Source organism: Marmota flaviventris, chromosome 10, assembly GCF_047511675.1.
Source record: "Marmota flaviventris isolate mMarFla1 chromosome 10, mMarFla1.hap1, whole genome shotgun sequence".
NCBI lineage: Eukaryota > Metazoa > Chordata > Mammalia > Rodentia > Sciuridae > Marmota > Marmota flaviventris.
Window position 1 is genome coordinate 16,952,077 of NC_092507.1, and position 17,508 is coordinate 16,969,584.

The window sequence follows — 17,508 nt, forward strand, 5'->3', positions numbered from 1 at the left end:
TTAAAAAAAATATATACTTATTTTTTTAGTTGTAGTTGGGCACAATTCCTTTATTTATTTTCTATGTGGTGCTAAAGATCGAACCCAGGGCCTAGCACATGTGAGTCGTGTGCTCTACCGATGAGCCACAACCCCAGCCCAGTCATATACTTTTAAAAAGAATGAATTTTTTAAAACTTATTTTATTTACTTATTTTTTTAATAGAGAATCTACTGAATGGGAGCAAATCTTTTTTTTTTTTTTTTTTTTTTTTAAGAGAGAGTGAGAGAAGAGAGGGAGAGAGAGAATTTTAATATTTATTTATTTTTTTAGTTTTCGGCGGACACAACATCTTTGTTTGTATGTGGTGCTGAGGATCGAACCCGGGCCGCACACATGCCAGGCAAGCGTGCTACCGCTTGAGCCACATCCCCAGCCCATTAAACTTATTTAAAAAAAAAAAATATTTTTTACTTGTTGATGGACTTCTATTTTCACTTATTTGTACGTGGTGCTGAGAATCAAACCCAGTGCCTCACGCACGCTAGGCAAGCACATTACCGCTGAGCCATAACCCCAACCCTAAAGAGTGAATTTAAAAAAAAATGTTTATTTTTTAATTGTAGTTGCATACAATATCTTTAATTAGTTTGTTTATTTTTATGTAGTGCTGAGGATCAAACCCAGAGCCTCGCCCATGCTAGGTGAGCACTCTACCACTGAGCCACAACCCTAGCCCCTAAAGAATGAATTTTATGGTACCAATTATGTATCAATAAAACTCTTTATTATTTTAAATGCAAAAGAATATTCAAATTATCAGGTTGACCTCAGACCTCCTGAATCAAAACTGCATTTTAACAAGATTCCCAGGCAATTCACAAAACACTGATGTTTGGAGAAGCAGTAATCAAAAAGAAATATAGTCAAAATTGCCTCTCCAGTCACTTTCATTACTTTCAGAATAGCCAGCTTGATTTCACTAAGGTAGTATTTTCCCCGTCACAATTGCTTGAGATAAACACTGTTCACAGTGACTTTACAGTTTCTGGCTTTCCCTGCAAAGTCTTAGTACTTGGTGGAGCCTGCACTGAGCTGAGGCAAGGCTCTGAGGTCTTGTCTTTAAACCCCTCAACTGTACTAGGTTCCTAAGAGGAGCATTCTCTTCCCACCAGTGTTGAAGGGAGTGGCGATAACATACACAAAGTGAACAAACATACAGAATCTAATGGGAAATGAGACCAAAGAACCCACTCACTTTAGAAACCAGTTTATTAAAGGTAAAATCAGATTTACAGAAGTATAAAACAATAAAGGACAGAAGTGCAGAGGCTTTGCATACAACAGGGGATAAATTACCTACCTGGGTTTCTCAGAAGTTTTTCTTCACTTTTGCACAAAAAAAAAGTCTTAACCTATTTTTTAAAAAGAGTCCTAAGGAAAGTCTCAGCAGTGGTATTTTCTCATAATTTAGCACTTAAAGAAGTTTATATGTGTAAATGTATTTTATATAATATTATATTACATGAATATAAATATCCTCCTTCTGTTCCACTGAATTTTGTGTCTGGGGCAAAGAGGTAAGGTCAGAATACAAACTATCTTTGAATCGGGGAAGAAAAAGTTTCTGATTTTCTGGCTCTCTAAAACCCCAGATTCTATTATATTTCTAATTTTCTAAGCTATTTGTGATTTCCTTTTTTAAAAGGAGGCATATTTTATTAAGAACTGTGCATGTTTTATAGCCAGGAACTGCATATAAATATCACATCTAACTTAAGAGTGCATGTTCTGCTATCAGTCTACCTGTGTTTAAGTATCAGTCCTACATCAGTCATGCAAACTTAGGCCAAGTTAGTTAGCTTTTATGCTTGCCTGAGAAAATAACACCTACCTCATAGCACAGATGTGAGGATTAAACCTGTGATGAACCCACACATACAAAGTATTGGTAAATGTTCAGCTCACATGCACACACAAATGGAGGTTTTCTTATAGAATATGTCACATTCAGATTAACATACTAGTTATTAGAGTGGATTGTTGATGAGGATATGGAATTAGCCTCATTTTATCAGATTTTGTTTCCTCAAACTAAACTTCTATCTGTAGTGTATCAATAAAACTGAACTCCGTGAGGACATGAACTGGGTATATTAGTTCATCTTTGTATTCAGGGCCTGGCATACATAGGTATATAATTAACGTGGAATAATTTATTTCAGGTAATTTTAAATCATTTATTAAAACCATATATTGGTGGATGTTAATAAAAATCCTTAATGTTGCTCTTATTTGTCAAAAGCTAATGTATACACAATGCTTGATAGGACCTTTGAAACATTAAAGCCTTTTTCTATATAATGAGGGATAAAACTAAAACTCAACTGAAATAATTTAAAAAAAAATTTAAGCACAAAACAGCAAAAATCAGCACCGTGTATACTTCAACCTAAGTTCCAGCTTAGTTGCTGAGAAGTGGAGAAAAACGTCCATGTTGCATAAGTTCACCTTCTCCACAATACTGTTAACACACCAAATATGGGCAAGAATTTGAGGCTTAGAATAAAGGAGCTGCTGATCTTTACTAAAATGGAACAACTGGTTTTACAATACCTAGCAATCATTCTTCAAAACATACAATTCACTTACCTTTTAGTATATTTCCTAAAAACACTAAAAACAGTGGTAAGGCTTAGCTGGTAAATTCCATGAAGTCAGTTCTTTTCCTCTGACTGTAGTGGAGTAGACAAAGCTGATTTGAAAATGCTAGAAATGAGTTCCTATTTCCCCTTGCATTCTTCAGATGTCATTTTTCCCCAGTTTTCTGTACTGGCTGGTTTCCATTTCAGCAGCAGGCACGAAATCTTGAAGGTCAGACATAGTAAACTAGGAAGGACATAACATTAGGTGACAAGGGTGTAGTTTCAGAATAAACAAATTTTAATAGGGATGAACTGTGTCTTAACGTGTGGAAATGAATTACAAGTTCTGTTCCTTAGTGAAAATCAGCTCTTAGTCAAGCCAAGAATTTGCTATAGACTGGAATTTTCTGTGTTCCTTTCTAAGACGGGATCTCACTATGTTGCCCAGGCTAGCCTTGAACTCCTGGGCTCAAGCGATCCTCCTGTCTCTAAGTAGCTGGGACTACAGGCACATGCCACCACAACTGGTTTTCATATTTCTTTAATAAATGTTGAGTGAAAAGAGATGTAATTCCCGTGAAGATCAAATACAAGTTGATCAATTTAGTTCAAGTCTATCCTTCATTTTGCAGTAAAAACGTGTAAAGGAAAAACAATTCTATCAAAGGGAACCAAAAATACTAACAAATTGTTCAAAGTGATTTTTTAAGTTGCCAATCTAATTTAAAATGGATATTTTATTTATATATCACTTAAATCAGAAGAAAGTGAACTTTATCTGATTATTAGCACAAGCTTCAAACTTAAAAGACTTATTTCTGTTCTACTGCCTTCTTGGTTATAGGAAATAAGCATCAAAATGAATTCATTAAAAGAGAAGAAATACTGAAGAATTCATCTGAATTTAACAAGGAAATGGCTTTATGCTTTGCAAATCGTAAAGTGAAAACCAGAACTTTCTAAACTTCAGGCAGTTAGCAAACCAAATTCTTTTTATTTGCTTCCTTAACAGATTTGTTACACTGACTCACTGACACTTCAACTCCCTTTGACATTCAAAGTGGTGGAGTCACTACTTTGGGAATGAAATGAGAGTAGCTAGATGGCAACACTGGGACTGACAAGACTCGCTACTTAGGAAATGAATGAGAAAGCCGTTGGTGTGCCACAGAGTCTGAGCATTCTGACCATATGAGCAGGCAGTTATCCTTGCTGAATGGTCCTGGATTCCAAATGACTGATTCCTCCTCTAGGAACTCATTCCATCAGGGACTCAGAAGCAATCCACACTGGAGATCATTTAAAAATGTGCTCTTTCAATAATCATTATCTATCTTAGCAGCTAGAAAGGCAAAACAAAAGTTAGAGTATATAAAAACACCCTGAGGCAGAATGCTGATTTTAAATAATAAACAAAATGATCAGACGCAATGAAAAAAGAAAACATAGTATGAAGACATTTGATCCTAAGTTTTGTTTTCACAAAAAAACAAAAACTCTCAAATGTCTGTCATTCAAAGTATTCTCCTTCCTCTCCAGTTTGTTTCTAGGCTGGCATTCCAGAAGTGTAAGGAATATAAAACATAATGGCTAGATATTCACTAAGCAGGATGTGAGTTTACTTACACTGCCAAGTTAATCAACACTGGACTCAACAGGTCTTTTATCCCAGACAAAAACTCATCAATGAAAATCAGACACTGCTCCTGATACCAGATTTTAATAGAAAAGGACAAGAGTGATTCTTATTACCTACACTCCACTTTATATTTAAAAAAAAAATCCCTCAAAAAAGAAAATAAATGGAATCACATTTAGAAAGACCTCAGAAAAAATAGTAAGAAACAGAGTAAGAAAGTTTAAGAACAGCTGGGATTGTGGCTCAGCGGTAGAGCGCTTCTCTAGCACGGGCGGGACCCGGGTTCGATCCTCAGTACCACATAAAAATAAAGGCATTGTGTTGTGTCCATCTACACCTAAAAAAATGAATACATGTTTTGGGGCTGGGGATATGGCTCAAGAGGTAGCGCGCTCGCCTGGCATGCGTGCAGCCCCGGTTCGATCCTCAGCACCACATACAAACAAAGATGTTGTGTCAGCTGAAAAACCAAAAAATAAATATTGAAATTCTCTTCTCTCTCTCTTTAAAAAAAAAAAAAAAAAAAGTTTAAGAACAAACTGTATGAATGCTGAGCTTCAAAGTTTCTTGGTTTATAGTTAAAAAGAAATATTTGCTGGGTGCAGTGGTGCATACCTACAATCCTAGCAGCTTCGGAAGCTGAAGCAGGAGGATCTCAAGTTCAAAGCCAGCCTCAGCAACTTAGTGAGGCCCTAACTCTAAACAAAATACAAAAAAGGATGGGGATGTGGCTCAGTGGTTAAGTGCCCCTGCGTTCAATCCCTGGTACCACCCCCCCAAAAAAATTAAGGGGAAGACAAAAATGTACATGTGAGTTTTCTTTCAAAGCAAAAAAGACTGCTCAAAGCTTGTGGGGTAGGGGGATGGACAAAGCATAGGTGTTAAAATTGGTATCTGGAAAGAGGAAATAATAAAATAGTTTGTTGCAGGGTTGAGATACACCCTGGATTAGGCTTGTTAAATGAAGAGAGTTGCCAGTTGTCAAGCACAGAATTACGCTCTTATGTATCTTGGCTGGTGAAATTTTGCTGTTACAAGACTCAATAACTTGAATTTCAAGGCTATTTTTAAAACCAATCACATCTTCAGTCTTGCATTATGAATTTCCAGGGTTAATTTTTTCATCAAGGTCAGTGTTAAGACCTATGTTACTAAACACTCTCTTGGTATTTCAATTTCCCATATCTAATACACTTCATCATAGCTTCACTGACATCTCAGATGCCCCTATAGGCTCAAAACAGAGAAGAACCTCTGAGAAATGTAACCATTATACCTGTGCCTGGGTTGAAGAATCATCCTCATGATCAGGACAAAAGGATTTTTTTGTTGTTTTTCTTCATGCCTGGTTGATAAGAAGTTGTCCACTGGACCTGAGAAAAAGTAGAAGTCCTAGCACTAAGTTTTCACAGGTATTGCCACCATCTATTCGAAGTGAATTTCAAGGATATCAGCAATCCCTCACACAAAGGTACATATAAACTCTCGCCTTTGAGTTTTTTATATTTGTGTTCTTCTCTAATGGTAAGTAATTAAGAACCATGCAAGCTATGCCCTTACACTAATAGCCGTATTTCTCACTTGGCTATAACAAATCCAGATATAATTTCTTTTTTGTTTGTTTTAATGCAGTATGGGGCATGAACTCAGGGCCTTATGTAAGCCAGGCAAGGATATTACCACTGAGGTAACATCCCCAGCCCCCAGCTACCTTTTCAAGTGTTTATTATAAAATTCTTCAAAATATTAATTTCCAACATAAGCAGCACTACTATATTAACACAGTATTCAGTGCTTCCTGAGGTGGGCTTAATAATCCGTCTTTTGAAAAAAACAAACTAGACTCAGACATATTTGGGGTACAACTGCTGGTTTTGTCCCTGCACTTACTCAGTTCTAAACTCAGAACCTAAGTCAAGAGGAAAACTGAACCTGCAGGCTGATCCTTGTTAATAATGAGGTAAAATGACTACTGACTTAAAAAAAAAAAAAAAAAAAGGCAATCTCTCCCAACGTGAGGATGGTCTGAAGAGAGCAAATAAATGGTCAAATGTGAAATGTGCCCTAGAAAATGGTGATTTTGGCAGTTTCAGTTCATGAAGGGCATCTTCAGAGTGTCTGTTAAGAATATTTTAGCTGTGAATAGCTGGGTGTGGTGGTGCATACCAGTAATCCTAGTGACTTGAAAGGCTGAGGCACTGAGGTCCAAGTTTAAGGCCAGCCTCAGCAACTTAGATCCAGTCTTAAAAAAAAGGACCGGGGATGTGGCTCAGTGGCAAAGTACCCATGGGTTCATTTGCAATACCAAGAAAAAATAATTTTGTTGTTGTTGTGAAATGTTAACTGTATCAGAAGAATAACAAATGGGGGGGGGATATTGACCATAATTTCAGTTTTTTTTAACATAATTTCCCAAAAATCTAAACCCACCAAAACTCTCTTTATAATGCTTATCCTATCAGCAGCCTAATGAGGATAAAGGTAATCAGACTCAAAATCACAGACTCCCTATTGGAGATGCTTTTGCTCTCAGACTCGGATACCAGCAATGCTAAGAGTCATTTCTGCTGCCTGGATACAGAGCATCTGCTGAAAATCTGTGCCCCCAGGCTGGCTTCCTATTCTTTCCCAGCTGCATGATTAAGAAACAAAACACTTATTTTCCATTAATTTTAATAATCCACATAGGAAGCAATCAGACTACAAACTATACCGTCCCCAATGCTGACACCCATTTCATTCTCTGCAACCTTTTTTGTTTTCATTTTCTCCGCCCCTGGTTCTGGTACTGTGGATGGAACCCAGAGCCTTGTGCATGTTAGGCAAGTGCTCTACCACTAAGCTGCATCCTCAGTCCCTTGTTCTCATTTTTTTTTTTTTTTTTTGAGAAAATGTTTTCCCTGCTTAATTCCCTTCTCCTAACATTTGTAGGCATTCTTCTCGCTTTCTTTAAAAAGACATTGCAACTTGGTGTGGTGGCATACACCTGTAAGCCTAGTGATGTAAGAAAATGAGGCAGGAGGATCACAAGTTTGAGGACAGTCAGAGCAACTTAGCAAGACTCTGTCTCAAAATTCAAAATAAAGCAGATTGGAGATGTAACTCAGTAGCAAGACCCCTTGGGTTCAATCCCCAGTAGCAAAAAGAAAACACAAAAATTTTAGATAAGTAAATAATTAAAAAGACATATCACGTTCCTGGAAATTAAGGGAAATACATTGCTGTTGAAACAATAAACAGATCTAAAGAAAAAGGAACTATTCCTTACCCATAAATTATCACCCAGAAATTACAGAGTGACCTGTCCTCCTTGCTTACTTTTGGTCCTAAGAGTAAACCTTAGAAATGATGGTCACTGGCAGGGACAAAGTGAATGGAAGTTACTTTCAAGAAGGGTAATCCCACTTTCTCTTTGGGTAGAGAGATGTGGAAGCTGCTGCAGACACCTGAAACAAAGGTCAAAACCCTATACTTTCTAAGGGCAATATCACCATTATCTTTTTGATTTTGCCATTCTAGGGACTGAAACTGGGGCCTGACACATGTTAGGCACTCCACCACTGAACTATATATACAGTTCCATTAATCAAGCCCTTATTTTTCAACCTAAGTGAATTTTTAAGTAACTTGAGACAGGGTCTCACTAGGTTGCTAAGGGCCTAAATTGCTAGGATTACAGGTGTGTGCCACCATGCTCAGGTCATTTATATTGTTTCTCTTTATGATACAGGTCAATTGCTGAAGATCCATTAAATATCTAACAGACTAATTTCTTTGTTTATTGGCAAAGCTGGAGATTGACCCCATGGCCTCTGTATTAGGCAAGTGTTCGCCCACTGAGTTCATCTCCAGTCCTTATTATTTTGAGACAGGGTCTTACTATGTTGCCAGGGCTGGCTTCCTTCCTCAGCCTCCCAAGGAACTAATTATTCCTGAGTTGCTGGGATTACAGGCGTGCACCATCAACATTTTTCATGTTACTAAATTTAGCTTAAAATTTTAAGATGTGAGGCCTATCTTAATGTTTTTTTTCTGAAACCGGTGCCTCATTGAGCCACCATGCTCAATTACTTACAGACTAATTTAAAAGATGCCTTACAACATCTCTTTCTGGAGATTAAACCCAGGGCTTCACAAAAGCTAGCCTAGTTCTCTGCCACTGAGCTACACCCCAACCTCATTAGTTATTTTTTAAGTTGACAAATAAAAACTTGTCAATATTTATCATGTAAATGATGTTTACCATCTTTATTTCTGATTGTCTCAAATTTGCACCTTCTCCTTTCTCCCATTAATATATATATATTTTTAAAGTAAGATAAATGGACTAATGGTTTCATCTGAAACCTAGGTGAAATACTTGATTTTATCTTGTCAACTTGGGTTACTATACACAGGATGTACAAGGTGAAATATTTTTGTTGGGTGCAGTGATACACACCTATAATTTCAGCTACTGGGAGACTGAGGCAGGAGGCATTCATATTCCAGGCCAGCCTGGGCAACTTACTGAGATCCTGACTCAAAACAAAAAGGGGGCTGGGGTGGTGGCTCAGTGGTAGAGCACTTGCCTAGCATGTGTGAGGCACTGGGTTCAATTCTCAGCACCACATATAAATTTATGAATAAAATAAAGATCCATCAACTTCTAAAAATTTTTTAAAAAAAGGGGTTGGGGGGGTGTAGCTTAGTGGTGGAGTGCCCCTGGGTTCAATTCCTAATACCACTAAAAACAAATACAACCCCCAAATACTTTTGATATATTCTTACTCTCAACTGTTCCTAGATTACCATTATAGCCTTGCTCTTAAATATCTGATTATGAAGACAAAATTAGAGGGCTGGGGATGTGGCTCAAGTGGTAGCGTGCTCGCCTGGCATGCGTGCGGCCCAGGTTCGATACTCAGCACCACATACAAACAAAGATGTTGTGTCCGCCGAAAACTAAAATAATAAATATTAAAAAATTCTCTCTCTCTTTAAAAAAATTTAAAAAAAGACAAAATTAGAAAAGAGAGAATATATATCACACTTATGCAGAAGCTTGTGTTCTCAGATTCTAAAGAAAAACCTAGTACTAGTACTTTCAATCACTAATGAGGCAATTCTACTCAAAGTGAATGGAGTTTAAGCAAACTTCAAGTAATTCCAAGTAAATACCATGGAAGACACCTTGTTTTCAAAGAATAATCGTTTGACAGAATAATTTGTTGACACGTCAACCTTTTTTTTTATGGTACTAGGGATTGAACCCAGAGATGATTTTGCCACTGAAAGAGATGCTTTTGCCACTGAGCTACACCACCAGTCCTTTTTATTTATTTATTTACTTTGAGACAGGGTCTTACTAAGTTGCTAAGGCTGGCTTCAAACTTCTGATCCTCCTGCCTCAGCCTCCTGAGTTGATGGGATTACAGGCGTGCACCATAAACATTTTTCATGTTACTAAATTTAGCTTAAAATTTTAAGATGTGAGGTCTATCTTAATGTTTCTTTTCTGAAACCAGTGCCTCATGCATGCCAGCCAAGTGCTTTACCACAAGTTACATCCTCAATCTCTTTTACTGTTTTTTTGTTTGTTTGTTTTAAAGCTGTTTTTGTGAAGAAGATGAAGGAGTAAGTCACTCCTAAGGTTTTTTGGTCTTCTGCAACTCCTAGTCATTGAAAAGAATTTACAAGGACATGCAGTTTCACAGCGGCACACCTGCCTCAGATATGTGAGATGTGATGTAGGTTTAAAACTAATGAGCGTTCTAGGGAAGTTAAGAAAGCATTCCTGGATGCAGCGTGTTTTACCTGCTATTCACTTTTATTAAGTAATTCAAACCTGCATAAAATTTCACATAGAGAGGAAATACTTTTAAGTCTTAAGCATGTCCTAAGTTAACATGAGACCTTAGGGATTGAGAACTGATGTTTCTAAAAATAAGAGAAATGAAATATCTATAATTGTTTTGGCTTAAACTAAACTACTTAAATTGTTTTATAAATAAATTTTAGAAAAAATGTGGCAAGTATTCAACTAAACAATAGGAAATGTCAGAATCCTAATGTTAGAAAATGTTCCGTTTTGTACTTTTTACCTATGTCCTTCTTCAAGTCTGAGTTCGCCAATATATGCTAGTGGAAAAAAAGATCACAATTAGCATCAGCACAAGAAATTTCAGTTAATACTGCAAACAGAATCACTGGGGGAATTTAAAAAAAGAAAGAAAGAAAAAAGCCAGAATAAAATAAACTCAAATATGTGTCTATTTGAGAAACCCTTGAGACATACAAGACCAACTTATTACTTACTAAACCTTTATACCATGGCAACATTTAGAAATCTAAAATTTATCACAAATGGGCAGAGAGAACACTAATAGCCCTTCCTATAAATAACATAGTTCAAAATGAAAAATTCTAAAACAAGGCATAGGCCAAAGAAATATACTTATTCTGACATGCCTCATAAAATGTCTAAACTCATTTTCAGAGTTTTCTGCTCCTAAGAATGTAAAAACCCTTTAAAAAGGAATAAAAGAAATTGAGGAGAAAGGGAGATAGAGAATACCAAAAGCAACAAAGTATAAGCCCTTTATCTACAATACTCTGGGACTCTATTTTTTTTTTTTTTAAATAGACCTGTTATTTAGTATCTAAATCATGGCTCAACTGCTAACTACTGGTGATATAAACTTAGGGGAAAAGGCAAGTTAAATAGACTTCCCTGCATCCTACTATCCTGATCTGTAAACTAAAGTTGCAAAGATTAAAAAAGAACACCTGAGGGCCTGAGGTCTGGGGTTGTGGTTCAGCGGTAGAGCACTCACCTCTCACATTTGAGACCCTGGGTTCAATCCTCAGCACTACATAAAAATAAACAAAATAAAGATACTGTGTTCATGTATAACTAAAAAAAAAAAAAAAAAACCTGAGAAGTACTTTGACCAGTACTTTAGCACGTAGTAAGCACTTTACAAATGCTGTTAGAATGGAACAGTATGTATTTAATTTATAATATTTAATTTAAAATATACTATTTATTTTATTTTTAAAAAATATTTATTTAGGGCTGGGGATGTGGCTCAAGCCATGTTTGCCTGGCATGCGCAGGGTGCTGGGTTCGATCCTCAACACCACATAAAATTTAAAAATAAATAAATATATTGTGTCCACCTAAAACTAAAAAATTTTAAAAATTATTTATAAAATATTTATTTAGTTGTAGTTGAACACAATGCCTTTATTTATTTATTTTTATGTGGTGCTGAGGATTGAACCCAGGCCCTTGCACGTGCTAGGCATTATTTATTTATATATTATTTTGTAGGTTGTTTTCATTTTTCATGGTGAAAGCAGGGGTCTCCCTCAGAAAGTTTCCCTCCCTGAATGGCTGGAATTTAAGTTTGGGTTTTGATATGTATCCAATTATAATCAACTTTCAGAGGTTCAGGTAAACGCTTTAAAACTCTCTTTACCTAGAAATAGTTCACCTAAAATGTAACATAGTGCTCCTCTTGGGCACCAAGTGACACTGTTTACACTAAAAAGAAATGAAAGATCACATGTTCTTTATTCCCCCAGTGCTGGGCATCAAACCCAGGCTAGAGCACACCAGGCTAGCACTCTAGCACTGAATCACTATGCTCTCATTTAGTGTCTGCATCCTGAGGAGTGAATTGAATATTCAGGTTTGCTGAGGGGACAATCAAATCCACCAAGCTATATACTTGCGCTTTTAAAAAAAAATTTTTTTAGAGTATTTATTTTTTATGTAGTGCTGGGGATCAAACCCAGAGCCTCATGCTAGGCAAGTGTTCTACTGTTGAGCTACAATCCCACCCTACTTGAACTTTTTTTATTCTTTTTCTCTAAAAAATTACTAAGTTTTTGTACATACAAAGAACCACACATATATCAAATTACAAAATGTGTTAAAATATTGTACAATGCAAAGGTCAGGGGCAACAGAAGCATACAAGAGAAAATTAAATTTAAAAGACACGAACCTTTTGGGTTTTTTCAGTTTTGTCTTCTCCCCACAAGTTTAACCTAAGAAAATGCTTTGTCTCTACCTCTATAAAACTTAATGTGTACTTGAGATTAAGGGGGGGGGGGAGACAGAAAGGTCAATTCTTAGTTCCAGTACTTGCTTCGTCACAACCCAGCTTTATAAGTATCAATCTTTATAAGGCATCAGTTTTCCTGCTGGTCAAACAGGGATACTACTATCGAACTGAGGGTTATTTTTTTTAAACATTTTTTTAGTTGTAGATGGACACAATATCTTTACTTATTTTTATGTGGTGCTGAGGATCGAACCCAGGGCCTCACACGTGCATGGTGGGCGCCCTACCACTGAGCCACAGCCCCACTCAGGGTTATTTTGAATGTCAAAGTCAATATAAAGCATGTGCCTAGCACACAGTAGGAGTTCAATGAATGGGAGCTCTTTTTATAAATGGGGAGGCTGACTAGATATCAAGTTCAAAATATCAAGAAGCTTTTTTTTGTACTCAATTTCCCTAGGAAATAGCTGGAAAACAAAATAAAAACTGTAACACACTATAAAGGAGTTTATCACTGTGATTTAAGGAAAGGGCTCCATACCCAACACTCTGCCCACAGTAATGGATAACTATGGCAATATGGACAGATCACAATATTTACAGTGCTTTTGCTTTCAGAATATACAACAGCATATATGTACCCACCACTTAATTTTTAGGAGTAGGCTAGGACTGGACAACTAGGATGTTTTTCTGCCATTTGGCCAGTCAACTTCCATGGAATGGGGATTTTGAAAAACTGGGAAGCAAGACTACACCATGCTGATGAAGAGCAGAGAAATCTTCCAAGTTCCTTTTGAGTCATTAGGTTGGGTCTTAAAATCCCTCAAACTCTCCTATGACTAAATGCTGACCCTTCTACATTTTCTACATACAGATTTTGTTACCCACAACATCTAGATAGTAAAGTTCTGTCCAAATTTGTTGCCCATCACTTAAGTGTTTCCAAATGCTCCTTGAAGAGGGCCACTGGGTGGAGCCTAGATATCATTTTCCTGTTATGACATTACCTTCCAATCCTCCTGTTTTAAGAAAAGGGAATAATCTCCAAAGTAACTGCTAGGAAGTAATGAGTAAAGAGGTGGATAAGGGTGTGAGCAAGTAAGTTAGTACAGCCTTCCTAAGAGGAAAGCATTATGCAGAACTGCAATCAGTTTAACAAGATAAAGAAGGTCTGAAAGGAAGACCCTAGCAAACTATATAAAGGGTCTAAAATTTCAAGAATTTAGATTAGACATCATGACATAACGGACATGTTGGTGTTTGTTGATAATTATTATAACTTTGTATGACAAATATAGTGAGATTAGGCAGAATATTTAAGAAAAAGGATATTTAGGAAAATCTAGGAACTGACTTTTAGACTTTTAAGGCTCATAGCAATGCTACCTAACCTGGAAGTCTTAGATGTTGGGATACATCAAGCAAACTAAAAGATTTAATTTTGTCTTCTTTAACATTAGCTCCAAAGGAGGAATGACTATCTTCCTCACCAGCTATATTTTCAGTACTTTCTATCTAGCATAAAGTGGTCCTCTAAAATTAAAGTCAGAATCTGATATAAATGGTGTCATAATAAATGAAATACTGAATTCCCAGAACCTTTTAATGCAACTTTTCTCATCAACTGATTAGAATTCCAAACAAGTACTAAAGGACAGCTGTTATTTCTTATGGCTGGTTGGTATTTGTGTCTGCATTGGTTCCAAGTCACTTTCCTACAAGAAAAATATAAATACAACCATCTGAGGATACTGAACTAATGACTGCAGGAATTATGGGAAAGACATCATCAAGAAGAACTGGCATAACCCAATAGAAGATTGCAGTCTGTGGGATGCAGAGTGTTCCCAGGGGCTAGAGTGCTTGCCTAGTATGTGCAAAGCCCTGGGTTCCATCCTCATCACCACACAAAGATGCTCTAAAAGCACACAGTTCTTTCATGATTGTTTTTGAAGGTTTTGTCCCCTTTGCCAGATGCTCCCCCTGTAGTCACATGCCTCCACAGTGCTAGGAACATATGTATTCACTAAGTATTTAAGTGAACAAATGCTGGTAACTATTTTTAATTTTATCAAAGTTTCAATGATCTCGAGGTACATAGGAGAGTGAAAAGATTACGGCTAGAGGTATGATTTAGGAAGATATAAAATCTACAAAGCCTTACAAGTGGAAGAAGTTCCTAAAGTAGGACAAAAGTATTACATAGAAAGGAGGCATTACCCAGGACAAGGAAAGATATAGAATTGTGGTTCAAACAATTCAAAAGCTAGAAGTTTTGAGGGCTTTACTACTTCTGTGTCAGAAGTTAAGTGATTGGGAGCAAAAAGGCAACTGAAATGGCCTGAAGATTATTGGTATTATTAGTACACTGACTTTGAATAGCAATGAATCGGTAATTACAAATTTCCTAGACAAAACAATTAGATGGAACTGCAAAACTGTGGGTACCTTGTTAGTTAGCTATTTGGAATTCTGAAGTTGGCTGGTTAATCTTTGTTGCTAATTATGATTAGTGCCAGCCTGGTTTTAATATTTTCTGGTCATTAAGTCCCAGTTCTGCTATCCTGGATGTTTATTAATCATAGATATACACACATGTACACACATATACACACACATGTACATATACAGACTGTTACTATCACAGAACAGATTTTTCCAAAGTACATCAGGGTGCTTTTTACCTCTGTTTATGCATATCACTATAGGTTTTCTCTAGGAATTAAGGTGAGTGAAAAGTTATCAGGAAGTTCTAGTTCTGTTTTATCTTTATTCCATAACCCTAGCCTAGGTAAATCACATGAGTTATGAAGTGAAATGGGAACAATAATGACCACTTCCTAATCAGGAAGGCATTATAGAAAAGATAATCAACACTACAGACAAACATGGTTATAAATACACCTAACCTTCATGAGCTTCTAGTAAGTAGCCACTCTGAAGACATAAAAGAAAGCAGGAAGATACAAAACAGGGCAACTAAGAAGTATTCACAGAAATAAAGTGGCCTTTACCTTCAAGGAATAAGAACTCCCAATCTGGAAAGAAAAAGTTAAGATGATAAAATTGAATTCCATGTAAAACCATAATAGTTGCAGATAAAATATAACAGCCTGCCTCCATTTATTAAAAATAATTTAACATAAATCCTAAAAAACTCTAGGAGATAATCTGATACTGGTAAAGGGAAATCTTAAAATGTTTAGTAAACAAACAAGTCACAAGTACAAAAATAAAAATTTGAAAAACTGACTACTTTAAAGTCATTTGTTCACTAAATGAAGGATAGATTGATAGTACATTATTTATAAAAAGAAAATTTCTGAGCTACTCAAGGCTATAATCAATTATAACATCACAACATAAAATTCTTATGCTCTTTTTTTATACAAAACCAGTCATTAGCCCCACCCTACAGTTCTGAACTGGAGAAATGGTTAACCTAACCACCTAGTTAGTAATATCCCAGTTTTTCAGTATTTCAAAGAAGCCCAATGATATTTACCTAATAAGACTGCATAGAGCAAGTAAATCCAGAAGACAGTAGAATGGTGGTTAAAATGTCAGTTCTGGTATCACACCCACTTGCATTCAACACCAGATGGACTACTTCTCTAGCTGTAAGGCCTTAGAGGAAAATATTTCTTGTCTTAGTATCCACATTTATACTTTATATGGATTTATATGGAAATATAAATTTTTCAAGCAGGATTGTCTTTGACTGAAATTATATCCAGCACTGTGTGTTAACCTCAGTTCTCCCATACTGACTGTTCCAGAGGTAGTTATAGGTCTTAAAACTACTTAAAAAGGAAATGTTTAAGGTGAAAAATAGTAAATGGAGAAGGAAGAGCTGAAAAGGTTGAAAAGTCATCGGGTTACATCATGTATCCTGATGATATATAACCCTGAGACGTTTTTATTTTATTTCCCCCCCCCCCAAAAAAAAGAACTATTATCCATGTTTTTCTTTCAAAAAAAAAAAAAAAAATCACCTCAGCACTCAATCCTGTCAAATGTACTAGTGTGGTGTAAGACTGCTGACAAAAATGCATATTAATGGATACTAATCAGTTTCATGAGTCATAATGGAGGATGAAACACCTGGATCCTATAGGGAACCTATGGATTACAGGGAAGGAGAAAAGATATTGTTAGTAAATTATTGCGTTTTTTTTCCGGGGGGAGAAAGGGGAATTGAGAGGGGATTAAGGATCAAACCCAGAACCTTGAGTATGCTAGGCAAGTGTTCCACCACTGACATAAACCTCCAGCCCCAAACCTATTCCATTTTAGTCAAGCAACATCTATATGTCTATAAAGAAATAATTCAGAGAATGGTTTATTAATTCAGCCCTGACCAGGAATTTTTCATTTAAAGGCTTGAGTTTTTAATAAATGGCAAAAAATATACACAAGGAAACCACATTTTTTTTCTTTTGATTCATACACACTTAGTCACTCATCAAATTTTTATATTTTCTTTAAATAAAAATTAGAAGTACATGGGTGAAAATTCTTAAATCAAGTTACTTTGATCATATCCAGTGGACATTAATCTTAGCTAAAAAGCCATTAATACACACATTTCACAAACTTCTCTATCCTGGAGTAATCTAAATCATACACATTATTCATGTATTAAAATTATAAGCGGAATAGTTTATTAGGGGCAAAGAACACCTTTCAAATGCCAATGTTGTTTCTGGAAGATTGGTTTGATGATTATAACTTCTATTTATTTATTTTAAATAATTTTTTTTAGTTGTCAATGGGCCTTTTACTTATTTATATGCAGTGCTGAGAATCAAACCCATTGCGTCACACATGCTAGGCAAGTGCTCTACCACTGAGCCACCACCCTAGCCACACATCTCATAGTATGTCTATATCTATATTTATAATCTACTGTTGCCTTCTATGATATCTAATGACCATGACTTACAAAACTTTACACTGCTAACTCCTGAAACAAATATTCAATGGATGTGAAATGAAAGAATAGCTAGACTTAAACTAGACTTAAGATTTTCAATAAACAGGTGAATGTCTACTTTTGGTTGATAATGTACAAGATCAAATCACTTAATGGTAGCCTTTCCTAAGCATTAACAGATGCCTTTCCTAAGCATTGATCCAGATGTTACTATAACCTCTGGGGGGGGGAAAAGTTACTTTTATAAGATT

The 17,508-nt window shown here is 36.1% G+C and overlaps 1 long non-coding RNA gene across 1 annotated transcript; it reads right to left on the bottom strand.

Moving 5' to 3' along the window:
* Positions 1-1,234: 1,234 nt before the first annotated feature.
* Positions 1,235-15,938, bottom strand: LOC139707219 (uncharacterized). The gene is made up of 2 exons (XR_011708786.1): positions 15,827-15,938; positions 1,235-15,359 (listed from the first exon to the last, which is right to left on the bottom strand). It is a non-coding gene; the product is annotated as an uncharacterized lncRNA (long non-coding RNA).
* Positions 15,939-17,508: the final 1,570 nt, after the last annotated feature.